Genomic DNA, 16,890 nt, shown 5'->3' on the forward strand with positions numbered 1-16,890 from the left:
AAAAATAAAAGTTCATGGAAAAGCTGCAGTGGTGATAACTACATAAGATGAATAAGAGGAAGCGTGAGACATAAGTGACCTATTTAAGGATGAAGAACATAGGGTTTTCAGGAAATATGCTGTAGACAAGGTGGCATATGAGTACGGTAATGTTTCCACATATGGTGTTATCTATGTGTGTCATTTTCAAGTGATGAATATAAAATAAGTATTGAGGTATTGAGGCTTTTTCTGCAGGTCTCTCTCTCTCTCTTTCTCTCTCTCTCGTGCACACACATTTAATAGAGATTGAACCAGCAGGTCAGAAAGTTGTGAGATGTAATTTAAGGTAGCCACATTATAAATGGCGTAAAGATTTACTGGACTCCTTTTCTTGGCCCAAACCAGATCCTATATCGTGACATCCGTATGGTTGGAAACAACTGAGGAGGCGCGTGGCGTACAACTCAAGTGCCCCCATGTAATGGCAAATCCACAGATGGTATATGAACTTGGGTCACTTGGATGACAGTCACATGTGAAAGTCCACTGCCGCACGCTGTGGCCTCCAAATGTGGGGTTTTCTTGTCACCGGCTGAAACTGGTAAACACTGCTGCGCTGATGATGTCACTGAAATCATGTGTGTTGACCTTAGTGGGACAGAGCTGCATTTTGAAGTTGATACTGACACAACAAAAAAAAAGTGTAAATAATTGTTTAGGGAAAAAAAAAATCATTAAAACATATATCTGTAATTAATCACAACTCATTGTCTAAAGGATATGCTGAAGTGAGACTGAGGGAAAAATAACGCTGCATTGACGGTACACTTCAAGTTTGCAAAGACTGCTGGGATGTGGAGAGAATTTACTGTGAAGATATCAAAGAGGCAAAAATATTTGTAGCCTCCGAAAGATTAAAGTGGGGGTTAGACAGCGGTAGGAAATAGGTTTGAGAATGATCAAATCATTATATAGAGTGTGACAGAATAATATATCATCCCTGGATGGCCTGAGGAGCAGAAACAGGATGAGAAGGACGTCAGTTTGTCTTTGGAAACAGAAGTGAGGACTCTGATCTTTCACAGCTTTCAGAGTAAGCAGTCTGCAGCAGAGCGGTTTTTATTTCCTAATCTAAAACAACTAATACCTAAAAGGAAAAAGCATTAATAGTGAATTGAGTGAGTGTGGTACTGTCTGCATACACAACAGGTGAATTCTTGCTCATCAACATCCCCACAAGTCTGTCTCCACCTTATCTCGAGTTTCTTGTCTTGTCGAGGCAGATAATAAATAACATGGAACTGCTGTTTCAGTTGTGGTATTATCCAGCTGCAGACCACTGCAGGGTTAAAAAGATAAGATTCTGGCAGAAACAGGCCGTCACATATTCACAGCGTTGAAGGAAAGTTTTCAGACCCCGTTAAAGTTTGTTTCAGTTTTAATTCAAAATAGATGTTTCCTCATAAGTCTACAACATTCTACAGCTCCAATAAAATCAATACTGACTCGAGTGAGTATTGTACCGTGCATTTTTACTGACTTTGTCACCATGTTTTCTCAACCACATTGATGTGTTGCAACATGGACATTCTTTGATCAAAGCATCAATAAAAGTTTTACTGCTGAACAGAATTGTTTTGAGGCACCAATCTGGAGCAGGACACTGGGACACTTCTGGCCCTCTGACCTCCACCGTTCCACAGTGGAAGAAGTCTGGAACCAACAACACACTTCCTAGATCCCTGCCAAACTGAGGAAAGCAGGACAAATGTCCTAAGTCAGAGGGGCAACCAACAAGCCAACGCTCACTATGAATAAATCCATCGTTACTATGTAAACACAGGAGAATCTTTCAAAACATATTACAGCAGGACTGCAGCGACCAGGTCTTACAGTAAACCATTACTAACGCAGAAGATTTGGGGAAACTCTGAGAAAGTCTTCCAGCATTTAGACCTGGACTCAGTGTAGCATATCTGGAGAGATCTGAAACCTGGCACTCTTTCAGGAGAGAGGTGTGCGAGCCTGTAGGATCCTTGCGAAGAAGACTGGAGGCTGCCATTGCTGTCAGAGATGCAACAATGGCAGCCTGAAGCAATAGGAAGCAATAAAATAAATTTAACTGCTCAAGCGTTTATTGCTAATGTGCCAAAAATGTTTTCCTGTCTAAATAAAGTTTTCACCAATATCCCTCTCATGACTCATTGATTTTATAGTGGTTACTGCAGTTATATTTGAAATACACCCACATATACGTACAGTATGAGGCTGCTGTGGTTCAGTTGACAGAAGGGTCGTCCTCCAGTGAGAAAACTGGTGGTTTGATACCATGTCATGTTTGTGAAGTGTCCTTTGGAAAGATGTTTAACCCCACACTGTCACCAGTGTACTCATCAGTGTGTAACTATAGTAACAAGGTGCTGCATGCTGTATAAACAGTACATATTTCTAGATAATAAGCGCTGTATGACTGTGTAAATGAGAAACATACCGCACAGCTTTTTGGGGCCTAAAAATAAAGACGTTTAAAAGGTGTTATACACTGTGAGTGTGGGTCATTTACACGCACTGCTACAAATTTGCAATAAACGCAAAGCATGGAGGACATCTCTGGAGCGCTCGGGGTTGTGCCTGTAAAGACGACTGCAACTGCAGCGTGTGCCAGCGTCTGAACTGGAATCAGGTTTCCCTGGCAGGCTTAGGGCTTTTGGGGCAGAGGGAGGTTACTGAGGGTGAACACGGAGGCCCTCGTGCCTGCACTGTGTTAGAGGCACCTGTTGCAAATACATTTGCCTTTGTAACTCAATCACATGTCAGACAAGGAAAAGAAAACTGTTATTGCAGAGAACTGCTTCATTTAAATCATGCAATTTTCAATTAAGTTGCAGGAAAACCCCGGTTGGCTCAGGCTGTCTGCTCTGATGTCCTCGCTGCTGGAACTGATTCACATTAAACAAATATCAAAAAGCATTAGGAGCACAAAGACATGTGGTACAGCATGAATTACATCCGGATGTTCCAGTGACCCTGTCAGGCGATCTCGTCTCGGTCGCTTCTCAACCTGCACAAAAGTTAAACAGAATCAACCCTTAACCCACGAGAAGCTGGATTCCCTGCAGTACCTCTGTAGTGGTCGTGTTTCTCCTACTACAGTATACATACTAACACCATGCTGCCCTGAAATAGTCTAATTTACTTGGAGGGGACGGTACTTTAGGTACAGGTGAGTATTAATATTTCAATTCAATTCAATTCAATTCAATTCATACTTTTTTAAAGACACATCTCGAGAAGAGGTCCATAGTACCATAAAAAAATGATACATATAACATACACAATATAAAAGACAACAACCTATGATATAAAAGACAACAACAACCACAATACAGAAGACTTAAAAACAACAGTGACACAAAAAAATACTTGGTGATGACGTTATAATTTAAATGTACTGTTATGACATTTAAATCACCATTCATTTATTTTACTCTTGGTGAGCTCATGGCTCTTTCCCGCTCTGATTGGTTGGTTGGTTGGCTCCCACATGATCAAATGAGCTGCCTTTAAATTACAGCCCACCCCCTAATAATGATAATTACAGCAACAGACCAGTAAGAGAGGAGCGGAGAGAGATAGGAAGTAATTAAGTTTGCTCAAAAGGTTGATATATTTTTCACAAGGTGATTTTGGGGGTTAGTATAACGCAACGGACGTTCGCCCCCTGTGTGGTCGTGTGTTGATTTGTCGCATACATTACGGGGTGTATCTGTGTATCAGAGAGCAATGACAGAACGGAAGCACTGCACACAGTCGCTCATATAAAAATCCATTGACCAGATTACCAAAAAGAAAAAGAAAGAAATAAGTATTAATAATGTGTGGGAATCTCTGATTTGTGTTGCGGTATTAATAACTGACTACTAAGTTAGTTTGAACCAGTGACAACGCAAACCTCACCGGATGGCTGTTACTTGCTGAGAGACCACATGGGTTGTAAGAATAACCTTTGTGGGAAAGTGTTGCTGTTGTCAGTGTTTGGAAATGACTTGACAAGAATCTGGATTTGGCTGTCACAAACTGTAGACGACACCAAACCCTCAAGACTTGCACTGCCTTAAAAAATGGGTACTTCCCTGAAATATTGCTGTTTCAACCCTGATGCACGCACGCTTGTACTAAACGAAAGTTAAATGCTCCAGTTTACGGTGCAGTAAAAACAAGTGTCCCTCATAGACTGGATAACAGTTTTTTCTCCTTCTTTTATGGCTTCACGCTGAACGCATAGTAGCCATTTAGATTTATAATTGTCTCCTAAGTAGAAGATCCATAGTTTTAAAAGATGAAATTTAAAAGCCACCCAAAACATCTGGGTCTTATTTTTAAATTGAGACATCAAAGTTTAGGCATTTGAACCTTTCATTGTGCAGTCATGTCTCCAAGCCTTGCTCCGCTAATGCATGCTGCATGTGTGAAAGTGTGTAAGGAAAGACTTCTTCAAAGAGCCAAAGGTAACCGAGTATGGCGATCAAAACAGGGCACAGCTGTTCACACAGGCCTGTCCCCTGGCCTGCCCCTCTCCCTGTGAAGGTCCAGGCCTCTGCACCCCTGGAGACCCCTGGGTAATCACAGCGTGGTCACACCAGCCAAGCTCCCGACTACTGATGTTTCAAACCAAGCTGGTGAGCTGCTCAAATAAAATGTGTAAGAGACACAAAGAGGGAACACACAGAGATGAATTAATCAAACGCCCAGGAGAAGACAAATATATTATAAACAACACAAACTCAGGCTGTTATATTTTGTATTAATAATAAACTTGGCCTATTTTAGTATATTGATTTCATGTCTGTCACTAACAACATTACACCAGGCGTTTAATGTGAAATGATGAACGTTAATTTGAATACAGCATGCAGGGAACTGAGGTCATTAACAGCACAGGTATACCGAGCAGGATCAAGTGTCTGCTCATCTTCGCTGGAGGAACCAGTTCTGGAAGAGTACGTACTCGTTATAGTTTAAGCTGATCTTACTGGTTACTTAATTGGCCTGTGGCATTCATGTGCTTTTCACCTTATAGATTGTGGATATGGAGCTGGAGACTACCCCTCCCCGAACGAGAGACGAGATATACTGTAGGTTGCCGATTCATTATACACAGTTCGTCATGTTGTTTTTCACGTGACAAACACGTCTAATTTCCCAGGACATTGACTGTTGCTTTGTTCATTGAGGGATTTAACACCATAATGTTCATCACAGGCAAAATGTGTTATCCCTATATTGCTTTATGAGTGATTTAAAGTGACTCAGTTAGAAACCAGGGACTTAATCAAACAAAGCTGATCAAATAATGACAATTATTGAGTTATAGAGGAATTAAATAAACGTGAACCCTCACATCAACAGCTCCTGAGAGTCAACGCACCGTAGAAGCCGTGGCGCCGTACACATTTCCATCCACAGATGAGCAGCAAAGATATGAGCTGTAAGTGTTCAAGCGAGGTGATTAAAATTAGCCTCCCTGATACTTTATGCGTGTTGAAATGTCATCTTTTGGGGTCAAAACTAAGCAACTGAATACATGCAAACTTATAATCAGTATAAACATATTATACATGACAATCAAATTTCACTTAAGACATTAAAAAAAAATTAAATATTCCCAGTTTTTTTGTGTTTTGTTTTTTTTTGCAACAGCAATCCATTAAAAAGTGCTACTTCATTAATGTGGAAGGAGAGAAAATAGAACAGCCAAAGGGGAAAAAGTATAGTTAAATCTTTAAATGGAAGCAATTTGATTCATTTAGCTGGAGTGGAGACAAGAAGTCCTGGGAGACAGAGCCTGAAGCACTGTTTTTGTCATCTTCTTTTTGTATCACTCAGAGTAATTCCTGTCCTCAGGGGCTGGCTGTCAGTAGCCAGGCTCCACGAACACATTCCTTCTGATCTAGGCCATTATCGGCCCATTCAGCAGCACTGGGGCCTGCTTACACGAGGCTCTCTCTGCGCTGACCTCCTGGGCACTCACCTAGTTCTGACTCAACATTCCCACTAATCTATACTCCAAAAACTACAAACACAAGCGCAGAACAACTTGTGGGGTTCCAGTCGCAAACGGCCACACATGCACGACACGATCAGTGCACGACCCTGTCCGTGGGGTATTTCCACACAAACAGACAAACGCACACACAACAAAAGCACTAAAATGAAACCTAAAGAAAAAAAAAAAATGGAGCTAATAATTCTGTTATTTTCAAATCTACCCAACCTCATCTATAGTTTCTCAAACATACACATGAAAAATACCTTATGAAATTACATTTTCTAAGGTGTCTGAAACACAAGTCAAGCATTCGTATGTATGATATGATTCTTTAACATTATGGAGGAATAGTTAGCTCAGGTACTGCAGCATGCGCTACAGTTCTGGCAGTGATGTTTAGCTTTTCTTCTTCACCAATGAAAGTTAATACTTAAGCCCATTATGGCCTGAGGCTTTGTTTAAAAAGGCCTTCCAAATCGTGAGGGTTTCCTGGAAACCTAACGCCATCCAGTAAATCCTTTTATTTCACAGCCTCTGAAGAAACTAGAAACATGTAATAAAAACCGTTTAAGAGGTCAAACCTCCTGCTTTTGTTGAGATTTACTGACTAAGCTTCAATGTTTGTAAACATTTTTATAAAAATGATAACCGTCTGTTTGCCTTGAGAATGTTGATGCGTCCGGTAAACCTTTGCTTAAATCATATCTGGTGGTAGTGGGTTAAGCCAAGGTTTCCTCAGCCCCTTACCTCTGTGTCTGCGTACTATTTAGATAGACACGGACAGCATTTCCTTTTTCTTTTAACATTGTAGAATCCAAAATTCATCAATCCTGTCTCTTGATATTACTGTTCAGTCCATTTTATCCATTGGAAAAAAAAGGGAGATGTTTCAAATTTAATTGCATATGCCACTGAAAAATGCAAGTGACTACAGCATTTCCTTTTGTTTTCTTTTTCCCTGAGAAACAACTACATTTTTCATCCCCCAGTGTGATTTCATCCATTGTGGGACTAATAATGGCAAACCAATCTAATCTCTGTGCTGATATTTGTATTTAAAACATGCCTAAGAGCAATGGTAGCAAAGTTTTGTGGGTAGGGAACTACCTTACTTAGGTTAAATGACCCTCTTCCCTTTTATTATTGTCTTGGAACATCTCCACTGGTTTGACGTTTTTATGTGAGAACGACATATCCAAGTGGCTCTCCAGGTTCTCGCTCCAGCCGGACTTTCCTGTCACAAACTGCATTCATAAAGCATATTTTTTAACGGTATACTCATTAAAATGTATTTGACTGTAACAGATGTCATGTAATTTTAATATGTTTCTGTAATTTGCCTGCAGTTTATAAACTGAGTGCAATTATAAAGCCGACTACCACAGGAGTATGACTGGCCGCATATTTGCGCTCAGTCCATTTGAACTGTCTAAAAGTACCCGACGCATTCATAAATTTTGCCTCGGACTGCTGTTGGCCCTACGCACGAGTAGTGTAAAAATGAAAACACTGTTCCAGAGGACGGCTCAAGCCAAAACCAGCTGGCGGTGAGTACATTTTCACACTTCAGGAGGATATCATACCCCACGCTGGCACAGCCTTCACATGCAGAGTTTGTATTCGCCATCCACATTGGTCATATTTTATTATTTTCAAGCTTGAGAAAAGGAGGGAGTCTTGGGAATAAAAAAAGAAAGGGGTTTTTATCCCGTCAAGTTCTCCTGTATCTGTTATTAATGCTCTTCATTTACAGCCTTAGTTTTTTGCTTGTAGCCTTGAGGGAAGAAACGCCACTAAGAGGGCAGGCACTTAGTGTAAACCACTCGGTTTCTTTATTTATTTATTTTAAAATTTTTTTAATGCTAGTAAATCTAACCCCCGTAGAATCCTCAATAAAGCATGGTGCCAAGTATGACATCACCCATGCACAGACACATTTTATGATTTTTACGGAGACCAGGGCTGGGCAGGCTACAGAGTCACCCAACTGAATGGCCATGACCGGTTTGGCGAGTTGAGTCACTTACCACTTACCGGGTCTCAAAGATGGGAACAATGAACTGTTGCTCTTCGGTAATTTCTTGACTACTTTCATTAAGACAGCCGACCAAACTCAGTCCAAAATTCACTACTCTGAAGGTGTATTTTTTTAGGCTTCTACGTTAAATAGTGAACTGTGAATCCTGGACTGCAGGCCTCCCTCCGTCACTTCTGAAGCTCCAACGCCATTGAAGAAATGACTGACAGTTTATCTTAGATGGTGTACTTTGAGGAGTGCTTCCTGTTCTGTCGGGACCGTGGATAATAGTGTTATTATTGTTCCGTGTGACTCCCCTCTCCATTTCCCTTTTCAAGGATGCTCATTAGAAGACCAACCAGCTAATCTGGTGGTGGGGTCTTGATAACTGTCTCGCTTGGCGTCACTCTAGTAAATTGCCGTGACTCCCTGTTAAAAGCCAGTAGTTGATATCAGTATCAGGAGACAGGCTGCTTTGGGGAGACAGAGTGTCCGGCTCCAAATGACCTCCCAAAATAGACAAGCCTCAAGACCACGGGCCACGGGCAACTCAAGCCACAATGGAGCGGAGACAACGCCAGTTCAGGAAGAACATGTCATCAGAGCCATTGCTGCTAATGGCGTGCAGATAGAGGCAGCAGGCACTGAGTGACCCCAGCCCTTCAGCATTTGGTTCTCCCACCGAGCAGAACTTCGTCACACCGCAGACAGGTCAGACATGTAGCCGCCTCTACAGAGTGGGAGCCACTCACTACCAGAGAGCTGATAATGGTTCTGGTCAATTCACTATCGCTATCAAGGGTGGAAGGCCTACTCTGTTTTTCTGACTGTGCTCAGAGGTAACACCCTGTAGCACGCAGACTTCATTCCTATCCTTAGCCTCATATCTTCAGACGGTTCCACGTACAGCAGATTATCCACATGCAGCTCAAACATTTTGTTGAAGAAAAGTGTGAGGAGTTGAACTAGCAGCTATGTTCAAAGCAGCGTTGTATTTTTTTCTAATGCAGTGTTAACCACAGTCCTCCACCAATGATTTCACAACATGGGCACACTTTTTGTTTGCACTGGCACCCCGTTTCCTTCTGAAGGTGGACAGTCATTAGGGGTCTTGACTCATGAACCCGAAACAAAGCAGCAGCACAATGTCTCAGTCGGACCTATGCAAGTGTCAGATACTCTTTTTTTTTTTTCTCAACCAATTTGAGCATTTGGTGGAGCTCAGAACCTCCACTTTAAACCAGTTTGCTTTTCCACCTCAGTGAGCCCCCAAAGATCCATGTCATTGCATCCGTTCAAATCCTGCATTTTGTCTAAATGCATGTCTGTGAATCCCTAAATGTCTTCATGAATCACTGTGTTGGCCTCTAAGCCCATGCAAATCAATGTCTTTATACTTTTATGCGTCATAACTACAATTGGTGTCTGATGGGGCTGCTGATGCCAATGGGTTTCTCTCAACACTGACTAGCTTTTAAGTGCGAAATTTTATTTTAAAGGCTATTTGAGGCAGGATTAATAAATGGAAACAGGTGTTATTAAAGATCCTCTCCTGTTGAAAGTTAGTCGTAAAGGTTCATTACAAACACACTTGCTGATTGAGAGTGCTCCTCTATGCACTCGTTATGTGGGGATCACAAAAGAATAGAAAATGTTGCTAAGCAGTAGTGGAATAAAACACTACCTGAGCATGATCCTCAGGTCTTAGAGGGTTTACTGGCACAAATCTATATAAAGATGACTATAATCTGCAAAACATCAGGTAATACACGTGTCGTGAGCTTCTGATTTTCTCCTTTTTTTAACCAAGGTATTTAGGATATATGTGGGTTAAGCTCAGACATGTGAATAAGACTGTGTCTAAGAGATTTTTACCGTCCCAGCAGCAGTGAATCTGTCTTGATCAGATAGCTGTCATTACAATGTTGTCATTACAGGTGCTTACAGAGATGAATCTCTATACGTCGATTCCAACAGGCTCCCTAGGTACTGCCGGTGAATTAAAATCAATTGCTTTGTCTCTTGCCTTTATCACCCACAGCAGCCCCTGAAAAATGGATCCTCTTAAGAGGTAACACAGTATCCATGTGGGGCAAAAGTGACTAATGGACCTCCAGTCTATATGCTAATGCTACATAACACAACACTGTTACAGGCTGCATTAACTTAGTCATGATACCAGGATATCATGTTCCCTGAAAGAAGAGCCAGTTGATGAAAAATGGATGATAGCACAAAATACCATCTTCATAATGCCTCAGACGCAGTTATGCGCCGGGGGGAAAGAGCAGTGATCATTATGACTTTTAAAGAATAATTACTCATAAGTCCAATTTACTTGATCTCCTATCTTGGAGGAAACCATGTATCGCCTGCCAGTCTGGCGCTCAAAGGCTCCTTGTATGACCTCAGCCACTGAACTTGCTCAGTGCTCACAATAGGTAGCCCACTGTGGCCCACGTCCCCGGTGCTTCACGTGGGCTTGGATGTGGGAAGGAAATCCTGGTAGAGATCATGACCGGAAAAGCGTGTGGTATTTTCAGTTTGCAGGTCTATCCTTAGAGGTCAAAAAGAGCTTTCTCCCCTGGGAGAACCCCCCCAATATTGTCTCTGTTGTCTCTGTCTCGTCCTCAAAGACATTCTTTTCTCAAAACTCACAGTTTAAAAGTTGGGGAAGTGCCAGGTTTTACTGAGGTACAGATCTGGATATGTTAAATAGTCTGGATTAAAATAGTCAGTGTCAGGATGGAGCTGTGCCGTTAACCACAAAAGGTGCACACGGACAAATGGTTGTGTGTTTATCAAGCTGCATTGGGAAAACACGTTCTGGAGAGCAAAATCTACAACTGTGCAAATGTGTTTTTGATTGATGTGTCATATCTGTGAAAAAACATTCCTCCTGTGCAATCACCAAAGAAGTGGTGAAGTGGTGCAGGGTCTTGAGTCAAACGTCAACCAGTACAAGTTTATCTCTAAAGTTTGTGCTTAAACAGAGAATATGTCAAAAGGGGAGCCAAAGCTAGACCTCTTTACCACTTTCATGAACATCTGAATAAGTTTAGAGAGTAAAATAAGCCCCATTTGGCAACGATTTCTTGTACTTCTTGCCTCAAGGACATGTAGCACCTCGGATGTAATGATGACTGGGTGATGGTGCTTTTACAGATATAAGAAAATAAGATTCACATTTCTTTTTAAATCAGTATTTCTCTTATTCATTTATGTCCAGTGTGTTTTCTGCCAAATGTGAGACAAACAGGAACAACTGTTATGAAACTTTCACAGCTGACTCCCTCATGAATGATTTTCCTTAATTTTCTTAGAGAAAGATGATTAAATAAATAAATAAAAGTACTTTGGTGAAAGCCAAACAAAAGGACGGAAGATCATGTAACTTGAGCAGAGCCTCAAAACAGACCTGAAGAGGGCGAGGATAAAATATGGGCACAGCGATCGATCAGTACAATTCTCAGATACTCAGAAACAAAAAGTCTTTTTTTTTTTTTTTATAAATAAGGAGATGCAACAAACTTCTCATCGCAATTATGTCCTTGAAGACAGCCCTGGAGGCACTGACCAAGGATTTTCCCAATGTGTCACCCACTAGAGGGGTAGTAATGTTTGTGTTAGCGTCTCTCTGTCCTATAAACAATGTGTCTCTTGTGACAGTGAATCAGACACGGCCTGTCGGCTAGCCTCTCCGGCATCAGGCCTGCCTGCCAGAGACTGGTTAGGGGACGGCTCCACAGCCATGCCATTTGTCATGCTGTATATTTACAGGCTGTGTCAGCACAGGGCGGGTGGAGCGAGACGTCTCTGCTCTGTGCCTGACTCCATGGACGCCAGGCTCAGAACCTCCCCTCATTCATCTGTTTACTTTCTAAATAGGCCTCTGTTTGGACTTACATCAGTGGAGAGAGAATATCTAAGAAAACGAGGAAGGAAATCTGTGGAAAACAAAGGAAAGGGAAAGAAACTCTCTGTGATAGAGACTGCCCCTCACTGTTCCTGATTACGGCAGAGTTTCAGAGTGCTTGGCGCCATCAAAATCAGCCGGGTAGGCCAGACAGCAGGGAGGAAGACTGGTCGTGACGCTTGCAAATGCCGAGAAAGGGACTGTTAGGGCGCACTTTCAGTGTTTATGTATCTTAGATGGTTGTTTTTGATTTTGAGAGTTGGGCGAAGAAAGACAGACACTTCCCACAGTTATTTTCTACACAATTATGCAATATGATCCCTTTTGATGTATTGAACATCTTTCGTGCTATAACGTTATTTCACTATGATTAATATAACAAAATTATTATATTTCTAAATCTATTTTCATGGCACACGTCAACCTGATTTGTACCTAATAGGCAGGTGGATTGTTTCCATTTCAGTTTTGGTGCAAAACATTTCAAAATGTCAATAAAACTGGCCAGTGAAATGATTGTGTTCCCATTACATCATGTTATGTGACAAAGTTCTGTTTTCTCCTCTCAAGAATGATGGTGAAGGATGTCCGAGACTTCTTTAATTCTGGCTGGTTCATTTCTATTCCTGCAACCACACAGGCCGTCATTTACTCCAGAAAGATGCAACTGGATGTCACAAGGCAAGGCCCTTAAATGTGGAGCCAGCAAATCTAAGGGATTTCAGGGAGGTCATTGTCCACAATTTCACGGAGGAACAGTGGAGTCAAAACTTCAGACTCACGCAACTCTTAATGAGTCATGCGAGGCAGTTACTCCTCTTTTTGCCGCTGCTACGTCACGCCAAAGGGAGTCAGCTCCTGCAATAAATTAATTTTACTGGGGTAGATCATGTGACCTGCATGTATGAAAATGGTGTTTCCTCCTCAAATTTTGTAAGAATATTCAAATGACTTACGTGAGCTTGAACATTTTTCTTCACAACGTATTTGAGTTTGTGTGAAATCAGCATGGTTTTATTAGTCATCATTTCTATTTGCAGATAAGCGGAAGTTATTGGATGGATAGATGGATGGATGTTAGCTAGGAATGGGCGATATTTTACCGTTCACGATAAACCGTCAAATAAATTCCCCACGGTAAGAATTTGTCATCTCGCGGTAAAAACGATAAATTCCCATTGATGACGTTTTTGTGTAAAGATGATTTATGGTTCTGTGTTAAATCCATGCACAACGTACGTGAAGGAAGGAAGGAAGGAAGGAAGGAAGGAAGGAAGGAAGGAAGGAAGGAAGGAAGGAAGGAAGGAAGGAAGGAAGGAAGGAAGGAAGGAAGGAAGGAAGGAAGGAAATGAGCCGGAAAGAAAGAAAGAAAGAAAGAAAGAAAGAAGCCTGAAAGAAAGAAAGAAGCCTGAAAGAAAGAAAGAAAGAAAGAAAGAAAGAAAGAAAGAAAGAAAGAAAGAAAGAAAGAAAGAAAGAAAGAAAGAAAGAAAGAAAGAAAGAAAGAAAGAAAGAAAGAAAGAAAGAAAGAAAGAAAGAAAGAAAGAAAGAAAGAAAGAAAGAAAGAAAGATAGATAGATAGATAGATAGATAAATAAAACATTTTTGTATTGATATTTTTTTTATCGTTATCGGGATAAATGCCAGAAATTATCGTGATACATTTTTTAGTCCATACTGCCCATCCTTAATGTTAGCATGAATTAAGTTTATGCATGCAGCTCAAGCAACATATTGCTCTCAGTGCATCCCTCTACATCATTCACTTCAATTATAGCCATAAAGTTAGCTGATCTTCTTAAAGTAACATAACAATGCCCATTTGTCCCTCGCCAACTGATGCATAATGGCCAAACTAACTGCTGCTCTAATACCACCTGCATCCACCTGTAGACTTTGAGTGGGGGGTTAAGGGGTTAAGGCGTTGCTCATCCCTCCCCAACATCTCAATGGAGGCATAACCCTCAATGGTGAAGTTCAGAGCATGACACCAGACTCTCAGTATGTATCATAAAGATGATAATGAAACCTTTCTGTTCGTTATTGCATGAGTTGATCAAACTGTTACATAGAAAAATGATCTGAAATAGTGCATGACCAACCACACATTACATTTACAGCCACTAAGGCATGTTTGTGCGTGTGTCTGAGTGTATATGTGTTCAGGGAAATTTCCACTCGTTACTTAAATACTCCTAAATGACTCATTTTCTGGGGACGACTCAACGTGTACTATTGCACATTGATACCTTTAACATTTTAAAGATTTTTACATAAGAAGTAGAGTAAGAGGCACTTGTTTCTTAGGTACTTTCACTGCTACCCACATATCTGCTATTGCATTAACATATTCATACTTTTTACTGAAATACTGACAAACATACATTACATCTGCATGGAAAGGTATAGCAAGGCACACAGTGTTGTTGGCCATATTTAGCACCTTTAAGACTTGTTTTCTTCAGAAAGTTTTTTGCTAATTTTATTTGAAATAATGAGCGTGAGGCAAAAAAAAATGTGGTCACTTTTTCAACAAACGGCAACTTTCTGTTCGTGACAGGCACTCATCCTGCTTCATGCGGCGAAAGCGAGACGACGAGTCAGCACGGTACCGTAATGATCACGATAACAGGCGCTCTCAGAGTAAATGTGGCGGCTCACTAACTGGCTCCAGTCTGTTTAACGAGCGGCAGACGGGACAAGGAGACCAAGACCGAGCAAGACCGCTGACAATGTGAATAAATAACCTATTACTGAGTTGATTTAAAAGGTAAAATTAAGTTGGGCCTAATGTAGTGCAAATGATCGTACCTGTAGAAACAAGTCATTAAGTAGTAAAACCAAATCCCTAAAATATTTCATATCATTTCATCTTAAAGGGATTTATAAACTTCTCATGGCACATTAAGAAAAAAACGCTGAAAATTACTCCTCACTTGTTTTCTGTCAACATTTTTTCCCGTGTTTAAATAAATCAAAGGACAAATAGAGTGATAAATAAAACTCTAAGTTGTTTGTGACATGTTATCATGTAGCGCAAATTGTGAAAAAGCACAAGTAGGAAATTCATTAAACCCCTTAAGCAGGCTGATACCTCGGACTTATCGCTCTTCTGTGTATTCAAAAGCCCCGCTGCCTCAGTCTCTCGTGTCGCCACAGTGACTCTATCTAATCTCAACTGAAAAGAACAAGAACACCAAAAAACAACAGGACTGGCTGGGACCGAGGCAAGCGTGAAGCAAAAAAATCAGCAGTTAAGATTTGAAACAGGAAGAGTGTGGCGTCAGTACAGGCGGGAGATAAGAGCGCTGCGTTCCATACACAAACACAGGGTCTCTGTGGCTGAGTGACTCCCAGCTCTCTGGGCGCCCTCACAGTAGCTGTCCTCCGCCTGCCCCCCCTCCCCTCCCTCCGGCTGGCTCCGGACCCGAGCCCGTCACCCAGCTCTGCATGCAGCAGATCTAGGGCCCTGATACACCCTCAGTGACTCCAGGGGTTTTAGAGGGATTTGTGAGAGTCCAGAGGAATGACTGGCCCCTTCAAACAGGCATCTCTGGAAAAAAGCGAGGGGAATTCTATCCCGTGCTGGAGTTCAACCAACCCCCTTTATTTAATATCATTACATCTCAACGCCTTGGTTACTAAATAACAACAAAGCTTTCCAATTTATTTTATTAAATACCTCTCTTGTGTCTCGCCAAGAGAGGTATTTACAATTGAAATCAAACAGAAATACTTGCAAAACTGAAACTGACCAGTGCCCCTTCAAAAGACGGCCAACTCAAACAAGTTGGGTTTAATGTGGTTCATTGTTACAGTCATAAAAAAACAACAACAAAAAAAAAAAAATCTTCTTGGTAGGAACAAGAATACAGATTTACTCTGCTATCGCAGACAGCTGATGTATTTACATACAGAGGCAAGATCACATACTCTTTTCTGTCACCACAAAACCACTATCTGATGCAGCATGCTTCAAATCCTATTATCGGAAAATCCTGAGTCAGATATCCTCCGCTGTGAATCTCACGGGGCCATCATTCAGCAGGCTCGTGCGTGTTATGACAGAAAGGTAGAGAGAGAAAAGGCAACCAGTAGAGCAGCTGAAGGAGCGTCTGCGTGATAGAAAGTGCTGAAAGTGTAGCAGAACTAAACGGTATCTTGTGCAATAGTATCATTCCCAATTAACTTTGCTTGTGAAGAGAGCCTGGCTAATTTTCTCACAGTTGGGACTCAGAAGAGAGTCTCCGACATAACAAGAGCTGCAGCTAAACAGCTACAGATTCCACGCTCGACATGACAAAGTTTGTGTCCAACAGACATTTTAAGTACGGTTAAAAGTGGAGGAAGACTCTGGGAGCAGGGTTAAAGAGTTGGAATCCAAGCTGGGTTAGTTAAAGTAGCCCACGGAGCACTGTTTTTCCAGGCGCTCTCTGTGATGTCTGAATGTGAACTCAAACAAGCCTTCATTATGTGGCCGAGGCCCCGGAGCCCCTGGTGCTGGGAGAGAGACCCTGCCACTGACCGCCATGGCAGACGCTGCAGACGCTTTCACCTCCGCGGTGTCTCCTTCTCCACAATCACCCACCTCCCTCCCATCTCTTTCTTCACACTGCTCTTAGTTTCTTAACCTTTCGCCCCCCTCCTTTTCTCCTCTCAAATCATCCTTTTTTTTCTAAATATGCAATGACAACTGCCAGATAGACAGTCATGTAAAAAAAAAAAGAAAAGAAAGAAAATTAAACCCCTTATACAACGTAAAGGACTGGAAAGGGATGGGCGGTATGGACTAAAAAATGTATCACGATAATTTCTGGCATTTATCCCGATAACGATAAAAAAATACCAAGTCAACTCCATCTTTTTAACTATAAATCTATCTCGCTCTCAAATCCGACATGTTTGTTACACAAAAACGTCATCAACGGG

Source organism: Cololabis saira, chromosome 5 (genome assembly GCF_033807715.1).
Source record: "Cololabis saira isolate AMF1-May2022 chromosome 5, fColSai1.1, whole genome shotgun sequence".
In the NCBI taxonomy this organism is placed as follows: Eukaryota; Metazoa; Chordata; class Actinopteri; order Beloniformes; family Belonidae; genus Cololabis; species Cololabis saira.